This window comes from Triticum dicoccoides, chromosome 7A (assembly GCF_002162155.2).
Source record: "Triticum dicoccoides isolate Atlit2015 ecotype Zavitan chromosome 7A, WEW_v2.0, whole genome shotgun sequence".
Classification (NCBI taxonomy): domain Eukaryota; kingdom Viridiplantae; phylum Streptophyta; class Magnoliopsida; order Poales; family Poaceae; genus Triticum; species Triticum dicoccoides.
The window spans coordinates 593469174-593480109 of record NC_041392.1 but is presented as its reverse complement, the minus strand read 5'-3'; the positions used below and the strand labels follow the sequence as shown (position 1 = coordinate 593480109).

Sequence of the window (10936 nt, the reverse complement as noted above, 5' to 3'; positions counted from 1 at the left end):
TGCTTCAAAGTAGCACCATGATATAGCGAGTCTCATATATTGTGCTTCAAAGTAGCACCATGTTCTTCATATAGAGAGTCTCATATGTTGTCATTTTCATATACTAGTGGGAATTTTACATTATAGAACTTGGCTTGTATATTCCAATGATGGGCTTTCTCAAATTGCCCTAGGTCTTCTTGAGCAAGCAAGTTGGATGCACACCCACTAGTTTCTTTTGTTGAGCTTTCATACATTTATAGCTCTAGTGCATCCGTTGTATGGCAATCCCTACTCACTCACATTGATATCTATTGATGGGCATCTCCATAGCCCGTTGATACGCCTAGTTGATGTGAGACTATCTTCTCCTTTTTGTCTTCTCCACAACCACCATTCTATTCCACCTATAGTTCTATGTCCATGGCTCACGCTCATATATTGCGTGAAGATTGAAAAAGTTCGAGAACATCAAAAGTATGAAACAATTGCTTGGCTTGTCATCGGGGTTGTGCGTGATTTAAAGATTTTGTGTGGTGAAGATGGAGCATAGTCAGACTATATGATTTTGTAGGGATAGCTTTCTTTAGCCATGTTATTTTGAGAAGACATAATTGCTTTATTAGTATGCTTGAAGTATTATTATTTTTATGTCAATATGAACTTTTGTCTTGAATCTTTCGGATCTGAATATTCATATCACAAGTAAGAAGAATTACATTGAAATTATGCCAACTAGCATTCCACATCAAAAATTATCTTTTTATCATTTACCTACTGGAGGACAAGCAGGAATTAAGCTTCGGGATGCTTGATACGTCTCCAATGTATCTATAATTTTTGATTGCTCCATGCTATATTATCTACTGTTTTGGGCAATATTGGGCTTTATTATCCACTTTTATATTATTTTTGGGACTAACCTATTAACCGGAGGCCCAGCCTAGATTTGCTGTTTTATGCCTATTTCAGTGTTTTGAAGAAAAGGAATATCAGACGGAGTCGAAACGGAACGAAATCAACTGGAGAAGTTATTTTTGGAAGGAAACACACCTGATGGACTTGGACCCCACGTCAGAAGATACGAGAGCTGCCCACGAGGGTGGGGGCGCGCCCCCTGCCTCATGGGGCCCCCGTGGCTCCCCTAACGTGCTTCTTTTGCCTATATAACTCCATATACCCTAAAACTTCCAGAATAGAGATTAGATCGGGAGTTCCGCCACCAGAAGCCTCCGTAGCCACCGAAAACCAATCTAGACCCGTTCCGGCACCCTGCCGGAGGGGGCAATCCCTCTCCGGTGGCCATCTTCATCATCCCGGTGCTCTCCATGACGAGGAGGGAGTAGTTCTCCCTCGGGGCTGAGGGTATGTACCAGTAGCTATGTGTTTGATCTCTCTTTCTCTCTCATGTTCTTGATTTGGCACGATCTTGATGTATAGCGAGCTTTGCTATTATAGTTGGATCTTATGTTTCTCCTCCCCTCTTCTCTCTTGTAATGAATCAAGTTTCCCCTTTGAAGTAATCTTATAGGATTGAGTCTTTAATGATTTGAAAACACTTGATGTATGTCTTGCCGTGCGTATCTGTGGTGACAATGGGATATCACGTGCCACTTGATGTATGTCTTGGTGATCAAGTTGCAGGTTTCGTGACATTGGGAACCTATGCATAGGGGTTGGCACACGTTTTCATCGTGATTCTCTGGTAGAAACTTTGGGGCACTCTTTGAGGTCCTTTGTGTTGGTTGAATAGATGAATCTGAGATTGTGTGATGCATATCGTATAATCATACCCACAGATACTTGAGGTGACATTGGAGTATCTAGGCGACATTAGGGTTTTGGTTGATTTGTGTCTTAAGGTGTTATTCTAGTATGAACTCTAGGGCTGTTTGTGACACTTATAGGAATAGCCCAACGGATTGATTGGAAAGAATAACTTTGAGGTAGTTTCGTACCCTACCATAATCTCTTCGTTCGTTCTCCGCTATTAGTGACTTTGGAGTGACTCTTTGTTGCATGTTGAGGGATAGTTATGTGATCCAATTATGTTAGTATTGTTGAGGAAACTTACACTAGCGAAAGTATGAACCCTAGGCCTTGTTTACTATCATTGCAATACCGTTTACGCTCACTTTTATCATTCGTTACCTTGCTGTTTTTATAATTCCAGATTACAAAAACTATTATCTACCATCCATATATCACTTGTATCACCATCTCTTCGCCGAACTAGTGCACCTATACTATTTACCATTGTATTGGGTGTGTTGGGGACACAAGAGACTCTTTGTTATTTGGTTGCAGGGTTGCTTGAGAGAGACCATCTTCATCCTACGCCTCCTACGGATTGATAAACCTTAGGTCATCCACTTGAGGGAAATTTGCTACTATCCTACAAATCTCTGCACTTGGAGGCCCAACAACGTCTATAAGAAGAAGGTTGTGTAGTATACATCACCTTTCACTCCTCGAACTCCCGGCTGCCGACCCGGAAGAGAAGAAGCCCAAGGCCAAGGACGTGAAGTGCAAGGGGGCTGCCGTGCTTGCAGCGGAGCCAGACACCAAGCGAGGCAGGGATCAGCCCGAGTCATCCAAGGGCAGCCGGTACTGCGTGTACTACGACCTCCACACCCACAACACCAACGAATGTCAAGAGCTCAGGGCCGTGAGAGATGGACGTGTCGGCCGACGCCCCGAGCGCAACGACAGGGGCTATGGCCGAGGAGGAGGAAGAGGTGGCGGACGATAGGAAGACCATGGCCCCCACCAAGGGTGGCGTGACCGACCTCGCGAGGATCACTGGTAGGACCAGCCTCGCGAGGGAGGCTGGAGAGATCAGCCTTGTGAGGATCGCCCGCGCGGCAATGCAGGCCTTCCTACTCTGCCGCCACCGCCAAGGAGGAACGAAGACCAACATCAGGACGAGGGGGCTGGGGGCTTCCAGGAGCCACGCGCAATCGCTTGCATCTTGGGTGGCGCGCAGGCCCCAGCCTCACAGCATATCTTCAAGCAGTTTGCTCGCGAGGTGAATGCAGTCCTCCCCAAGCTTGAGGCCACGCGGCCTCTCAGGTGGTCCGCGTGCGCTATCACGTTCAGCTCAGCGGATCAGCTCAAGTGCGCCGCAACGGCCGGAGTCCTCCCGATGCTTTGCTTCCCAGTCATCAGCAATGTGCAGGTCACCAGGACCCTCATTGACAGCGGAGCAGGACTCAACGTCCTGTCCGTCGAGACGTTCGACAATCTCCAAGTGCCGTACGATCAGCTTCAGCCAATCAAGCCCTTCTCAGGAGTCACTGATGGTTCCACTGTTCCGATAGGACAGGTTCGCCTTCCAGTCACCTTCGGGCAGCGCAACAACTACCGCACCGAGCTCATCGACTTCAACGTCGCCCACATCCGTCTGCCATACAACGCCATCCTCGGGTACCCAGCCCTGGCCAAGTTCATGGTAGTGACTCACCATGGATACAGTGTCCTCAAGATGCCAGGAAGCAGTGGAGTCATCACCGTACCCTGTGAAGAAAGGGACATAGTGTGTTCACTTGAGCACGCGTTCCAAGCCGCAGCAATCGAAGGCCCGGACCACAGAAACAGAAGACTTCCCGAGGCGACCTCCAAGAAGAAGAAGGCTTCGCCTGGCCCAAGCCATCAGGAGGCAAGCGCCTCCGGAGGTGTTGGGTTAGGATCTACGCCCAATCAGGGAGCGCCACCCTCTCTCGCATAGGAAGGCGCGCCCGACGCCCTCCTCAGGCAGGGCTCGGGGGCTCTTTCTTGGAGAGCCACCGACCTTGCCAAGGTCGCGAGGGAGGCGCTCGGGCACCACTTGGAGGGGTGCTTCCAGGCACGTTTCCCTCAGGAAGGTACAAGGCAAGGAAGACCAAACCCTCAAGAGTTCATCGCAAGCAACACTCAGGAGCTACAGGAGTCGAGAGTCATGCGCGGCAGCCGCCGCTTGCCCGCCATGGCCCCACATCCAGGCGAGGATGGTGGGCTGCGCGTCTGCGTCGACATGCCAGGGCTCAACCAAGCCGTGTCTCAGGAGCGCCTCTGGCCTTCATGCGTACGGCGCTGCGAGGGTCCACCTCACAGCTACGTTCGCATGCCTTCCGCCTGCCGAACACGGTCGCCGCTCATCAATGCTTGCTGAGGAGCATTCTGGAGGCTCAGGAGGTCAGGCATCGTGCGGCCCTGGCGGAGATGGAGATGGCTCTCGGAGATCCACCTGTTCCCCCGGAGCCTCCCGAGGTTCCTGGGCCTGGGGGCTCGTGAGGGTCGGCGTCTTCATCGCGCATCGCCTGCTTCTTCAGCATCACTCCATCTTCAACGGCACCAGGTGACATATTTCTAAGTTTCGTTTTTAGCTGGGAGCGCCCACAGGGCCACATTATTCCCAGGTCGCGTGGGTCCGTCCCTGCGGCATGTATCCATTTTGCTTATGCTCTTTAATTACCTTGTTGGGGGCGCCCCTCGGGCTGCATCATCCCCGAGCTACTCGGGCCTGGCCCTGCGGCGTTTGCTTTTCCCACGTCTACTTAAAATGAATTTCCTCCTGCGTGCTTAACATACCCAACCTAATCGCCTGCTCGATTGGCGCCTACCTATAGAGCCGCTCGCTCTGGCACGGCATCTACGCACGGGTCCGTCCCTGCAACGCCGAAAAATCTAAGTGGTCGAGCTCTGGCCGCGGCAGCCCCGCAAGGCGCCACCTCACCAGGCCCTCAGTGCCCCAATCACTACCCCGAAGCGACCAAAGGTTGGCTGGCGACCATAACAACATGTCTTGTTTCTCTTTATGACTGGTGTGCAGGACCTACTCCAGGAGCAACGCTAGGGACATCGCGAGCTGTCTCTCCCTCTCTCCGGCACGGACCGCTTGCACGTTAAAAGGGGGGTACCTGAGCATCACGACTCATGGACTCCTACTGGCTCTCTAGCCCTCACCCCCTGGCCTTGACCCACGACATCGCGACCTGTCATACCAGCGGCGGCTAAGCTCGCTCGAGGGCCGGGACCTGATGACGTAGAGCATTAAGGAAAGTGCGGGGGAGTGCGAAGAAGCTCGCGAGGATCTAACCCAGCAGCGCCTCAACTGCCACCACTCGGGCCAGGCGCTTTATCGAGGAACTACACCTAACTCAAGAGATAAGTCACGCCTTTACAAGAATTGGACCAGCGCAGCGCAAAACCCTCGCCCAGTGCGGCTCTGTCACGGCGACGTTACCTTCCTTTCTCGCCCAACGAGGGCTGCTTGAGCGCTAAAGGGGACCTCCCGAGCATCGCGACTCGGGGGCTCTTACCGGACCTCGGGCCGCTCACCTCCTGGCCTTGACCACGGCATCGCGACCTGGCATACCAGCGACGGCTGAAGCCCGCCTGGGGACTGGGACCTGTCAGCGTAGAGCGCCAAGTCCTCGCGAGGATAGAAAGAGGGAGCCGAGCTGAGACAGGACAAGCACCTCGCATTGATTCATATTAAGGATATAATATTCATAAAAGACATGGCAGACGCCTTACATACCCCCACGGGGTGTTGCTTCGATTCCTCGCAGGGAGCAAGAGTTCTAATCCTAAGGAACACTAATCGCCCACACCGCCGCCAGGGACGCCATCATCAACAGTGGGCTGCCCAACGTCGACACCAACCCCATCCAGATCAGTGGCGCCGGCGGCTGGACGCAGCTGCCCCGCTCCGAGCACCGCGCGAGCTCGGGGGCTCGTAGCTGTCGTCGCTCGTCTCCAGAGTCGCGAGGATCTCGGGGGAGCCACTGAATTCCCCAGCTCCTCCGCTGCTGCCTGAGGAGCTGCTGGAGGGCCGATGGGCAGGCTAGATCCTCGCCGGCTCATCGCCCCTGCCGCTCTCCCTGGGGCAGCACTCCAGCCGGCGTCCTTCAGCATCGAAGACCTTGAAGAGCATCAGGGAGGCGCCGTCATATTCAAGATGAATTACGAGGACGCCTACCGTCCGGCAGACCCGGGCGATTTCGCCCCAGCCCCGGGTCATGAAGACCTTGCCCGGAGCAACGACCGCGACCTCTGCTCCGGTTGCAAGGGTGCTGCAGTCAGCGTGCTGCAGCCAGAGCTCCAGAGCCCCGCTCGGCGGCATCTCGAAGGCGAAGGAAGGAGCGAGGCGAATCCAAGAGCTTGGAGGCATGGCGGCGTGGAGCACGAGTTCGCGAGAGGAGCGTTCGGCGTGGACTCCAGGAGGAACGAGCGCACCACCGTGACTCGCCAGTGTCGATGGCGGCACCGTCGATGTTGCTCGACGCCTTCTCCCGCAGGACCTATGACGCGGGCGTACAAGGGTAGCGGATACCCAGGCGGCGGCCGCTCGTACCAGGGCCTCGGTGCCTCCTGCTGAGCACCCTCATCTCGGTGGCGGAGGACCAGCCGCTTCTTTGGCTGAAGTGGGTCAGGATCCTCTCGGGGGGCCTTTCCTTTCTCCTCTGTAAAGAACCGGCGGATTGGTGCCATTGGCGTGAGGAGAAGCAAGAACAAGGAAAAAAAAGGGAAGGAGCAGCAGGAAGGGATGGACTGAAGGGGCTCGCCCAACACCGTACTTATAGCCGGAGGAGGCCAACCGCCGAGCACCACGATCGCAGGTAATCATGACCGTTTTCTCTGCATGCAGGGACTTGTCAAGTCGTGCAGTTGCCGAGGCGTCGTGGGGAGCGCATACGCCCACGTCCAATCAATCGCCACGCGGCGCCCAAGGCCGCAGGCTGTTGGGCCCGTGGCGCTTCATGCTTGCCCCTTCGCTTTTCTGCTAGGCCAAGCCCGGGCGTGCCTTGGGCCCGGGGGCTACTGTCGACGTTCTGGGAATGGGGGTCCCCAGACTTGCCTGTCTGCGGCCTGCGGCGTGGCTCAAGTGGGGGCCCAGCGCGGCCCATCTTCATCAGCTCAAGCTCAAGACCCTCGTGAGGGGCCAAGCCTCGCGGGGCGGACGACAGGAAGCTTCCTCAGAGGCAGGCTCGTCAGGCAGGCTCGCGAGGAGGCGGAGAGATCAAGGCGGGGATACCTCGCGAGGAACCCGTGACGCAAGCCATGATGATCGAGACCAAGCGGGCGCCAGGCGGGCGCCGGCCTGCGCAGTGTCCTTGTTTCCCCTTTGGTGCAAAGGGGGCAAGCACAGGCCGAGGCATCGGGCAAAAGTTATCATTCCGGTGCAACAAGACCAAGACCAGCAGAGCGGCAGGACAGAGGTCACCGTGGAGCCCAAGACGGCGTCATCACCAGTGCTTTTGGCAGCCGAAGACCACCTTTGGTCAGGATAACTTGTACTATATGTTCCCCTTCAAAATGGCTAATTGTTGATGCCCTTCCCGCTCATTATTTGGTGAGAGGCCTAGGGCCTCTATAAATAGAGCTAGCCACCACAGAGTAGAGACACGGAAAAAACGACCAGAGATCTAGTAGAACCCTAGTAGAGAGGGAGAGAGGCGATTGAACTCACCCTAGCAGTTCATCGCACCAGCTCAAGAACACCTCTCGCGAGGCTGTTCTTCCTTTGTACTGTTCATCATCAGCCCCTTGAGGCAATCCACCACACCACACACTGGAGTAGGGTATTACACCACAACGGTGGCCCGAACCAGTATAAACCTCGTGTCCCTTGTGTTGTTCGTTGTTTCCAGCTTAGATCACGCGAGGAGATTGGACGTAGATCGGTAGGGGAGAGATCTCCGCGCGCACTCCAGTGTTCGAACCTCAAGGGTCTGCCGGAACCCGAAATCCGACACCGATGGCCTTCGCGAAGAAGCGCCGAAGACCCCACCGCCACCTTCCCCGGCGCCCGCGCGGGCTTTCCCGGCGTTCGTCTCCGGTGGTGGCGAGGGGGGTGGGGAAGGTGGGGAGAGGCGGCGGGGGAAAACCCTAGACTCCCCCGAGTCGCCCTAAGGGCGACGCGAGAGACGGGAGGGACGGGACCATGATGCAAATTGCTGATAAATCTTCCACTCCCTCTGTCCCATAATATAAAAACATTTTTGACACTATCTTAGTGTCAAAAACGTTCTTATATTATAGGACGGAAGGAGTAATAATTATTGCACCATAGTTGAATCTAGGAAGTAGGTCGAAGTGACATAGTTTTCCTTACTGAAGTTGAACTGGCATAGTAGTCTTGTTGGAATCATACACTTTTTTATTCTTGGTTCTTGGAAACCTTAGTCCGTTAATGTGGTGCTCCTCACAAGCAAGGCATTATTCAGTTGCCCTGTTTGACAACAAGGATGACTTTCAGAACAAAATTTTGCTGTCTGCTATACATTGCGTAGTACAGTCACATATTCTCATGTAGTACATTATGTCCCATCATACAAAGCAGAATCATATCAAAAGATTCTACCCTTCCATTCTCTCAACTCCCTAGCCACATTAGAAACAGGATTCATCTCTGCAATCTTTGAGTCTGTATTGGGATCGAAATAAATAAAATCTTCTGTCATGGTGCAATTAATTTCAGTGTGCAATTAATTTGGAACCACCGAAGAAATAAGCCACTCAACTTAGCAGTATCACTTATAAGTCAGAAAAAGGATCCACAACATATTGATAACCAAAGCAAGCACCCAATACCGTCTTTTTGAATCTTGTCAATAGCTCGAAAACAATGACATGATGAAATTTCCACGAGATACAGAGCTGAGAGCATACCATTATCTATGCAAGAATCTGATACAGGGGTGCACCAGGATGGTCTGTCCCGCATAACTTTAACACTATTGCTACATTGAGCGAAGAACAGTTCTGGAGCTGTGACAGCGGAATTTGGTCCATTAGTGGTTGCCAAGAAATTGACATGGAAGTACTCAAATTGGAATCTCTTCTTATAGAGAGCAACACTTGGCCCGTCAGGTACTCTAGGATTCACACCGCAAATGGTATGAAGTTTATAGTGAACCTGTACGTAACAATGCAGAAGAGGGCAGCCCATCAGTGGAAAAAAAGAATTTTAGCATATGGAAGACAAATTGATGCATGTTAGAATTCAGAAGCAATAAAACGAAAAATAGAGGCAAATGCACCATCCCCTTTTTGCCGACAGTAGCCGCTCAATGCCGCCTTGACCTTTTTGACAAAGAAGTTTTTGTCGCGCCTAAATTTTTTCTGGAACTCTGAAATGAACCTCTTCTGTTTTTTGCTCAAGACATGTGAGCTTGAGGTCACCCGGTTCAGTTGCTGAGTTTGCTCCTCGGACTTGGTATGTGGCAGAGCCATGGCGAGGCATTCAACTGCAATCGTTGGTGAGCGTGCCCCGTAAAATAGCTGGCAGCTTGTCAGACTCCATGCTCAAGGAAGACGTGGCAAATTTCACCAGCGCGTCAGGGTCGACATGCCATGAGACAACCGCCGCTTGCCTATAGGCGTCCTGGTAATTGTCACACACAGCATGACCACGCTTCTTTAACTTGCGGATGGCCTTGTGGACATTGGCGTCGCTCCTGAAAAGATACCAGATAGCGTCGTGCTCCGTAATGGTGGGAGCGCAGGCTCGAAGGAAGGTAACGAGGCCGTAAAAACAGCAGCACTCGATGCGTGCAAGCATGCGTGTGCATATCATGTCCACCTTGAATTGCAGCTCGAACTTCTGGGGCGTAGGGAACATAGAGCCGTACCAGATGGTGTTGAGGATGATGTTGGAGACAGGATCCCTGGGGCCATAGCAATACCCACCCTTGAGGAGGCTGCAGTGGTGACGCTTGCGCAGGCCATCCCGAGGCAGCTTGGCAAGTGCCCGTAAGTAGTGAGCATGGATCTTGCCGAGGAGCAGCAGCTTCAGAGACAGTGTGGATCTGAATGTCAACTGAGGCCCAAGCCTCCTCTTATGTGGCCTACTCCCCTCTATGGATTCTGATGTCTGCTGGCTTCTCTTCCTCTTCTTATTCTTCTTCTTCTCCTTGCCACAAAGATGATCCAGTGATAACATGGTGGGATCATCCATGCTCGCAGGCTCTTGCTTGAGCAAATCGGCAAGGCTCTCGAGGGTTGCACGCGAGAGAGGGTCTTGTCCGGCAAGAAGCGTAGTGACATCGGACAGGCGAGAGGCCGTAATCAGCGACACTTTCACCAGGACATTCGGTTTAGGATGCCTCGCACACACGGCGGCACATTCCAAGGCGACCATGGTGGTACGGTAGGTGATGGTCGACGCGCTGCGCCGCTTGTTACGATCTCGCTCGATGAGGCGCACGGCGGCGCGATGGTCGGCCCTGCTCAGGAGCAGGTAGCTGAGGGCTTCCCTAGCATACAGATAGGGGAAGCGGGTGGTGAGGAAGTTGACAAGACCGTCCAGCGACCGCCGCGCGATGGTCATGCCATGGGACCTGTGCCGGCAAAGCGGTAGTTCGAAGACGAATCTGTCGCTTGTGTCGGTGATGATCTTGGAGAGGATCCACTCCGGCGCCGGCGCCTCCTCCTCATCCTCGTCATCAGATCCAGGCGACGGTGAAGGGGCGTAGGCGACGGTGTTGGCGATGATGTTGGAGACCGGGTCGAGGAATCCGAAGGGCATGCCGGCCTTGAGGAGGCGCGGGGCCAGCGAGGGAACCGCTCCCATCGGAAGCCGATCGAGCGCCGCCTTGTAGAACCCATGGATGTGATCAAGCAGAACGCATATATCCTGCTTCTGCTCCGTGGAGCCAGGAGAATTACGATCGGCGATGCGGCGATCACGCTTGCCATGCATTGTCCGCCGAGTCGATTTGCTTTCCACCCGGTTTCAGTTCGGTTTAACCATCTTATACTGAGGGTAAAGAGGCTAGTATAGAAAATATCTATATAACCACGATTATATGACCAACTGTGTATTTTTTTACTTGATCTAAAAAATCTTTTTTAGGATTTCATTTGTAAAAAGAGTTTATTAAATCCAAATGCTTTTTGTGGGGCGGCGGCCGGTAAATTGGGGACGACGGAAGGAAAATCGCAGGCCGAAACGTCGCCTTCCGTTTAATGT

At 53.2% G+C, this 10936-nt stretch overlaps 1 pseudogene; it reads right to left on the bottom strand.

Moving 5' to 3' along the window:
- Nucleotides 1–8312: 8312 nt before the first annotated feature.
- On the bottom strand, nt 8313–10666 carry LOC119328166 (annotated as a pseudogene).
- Nucleotides 10667–10936: the final 270 nt, after the last annotated feature.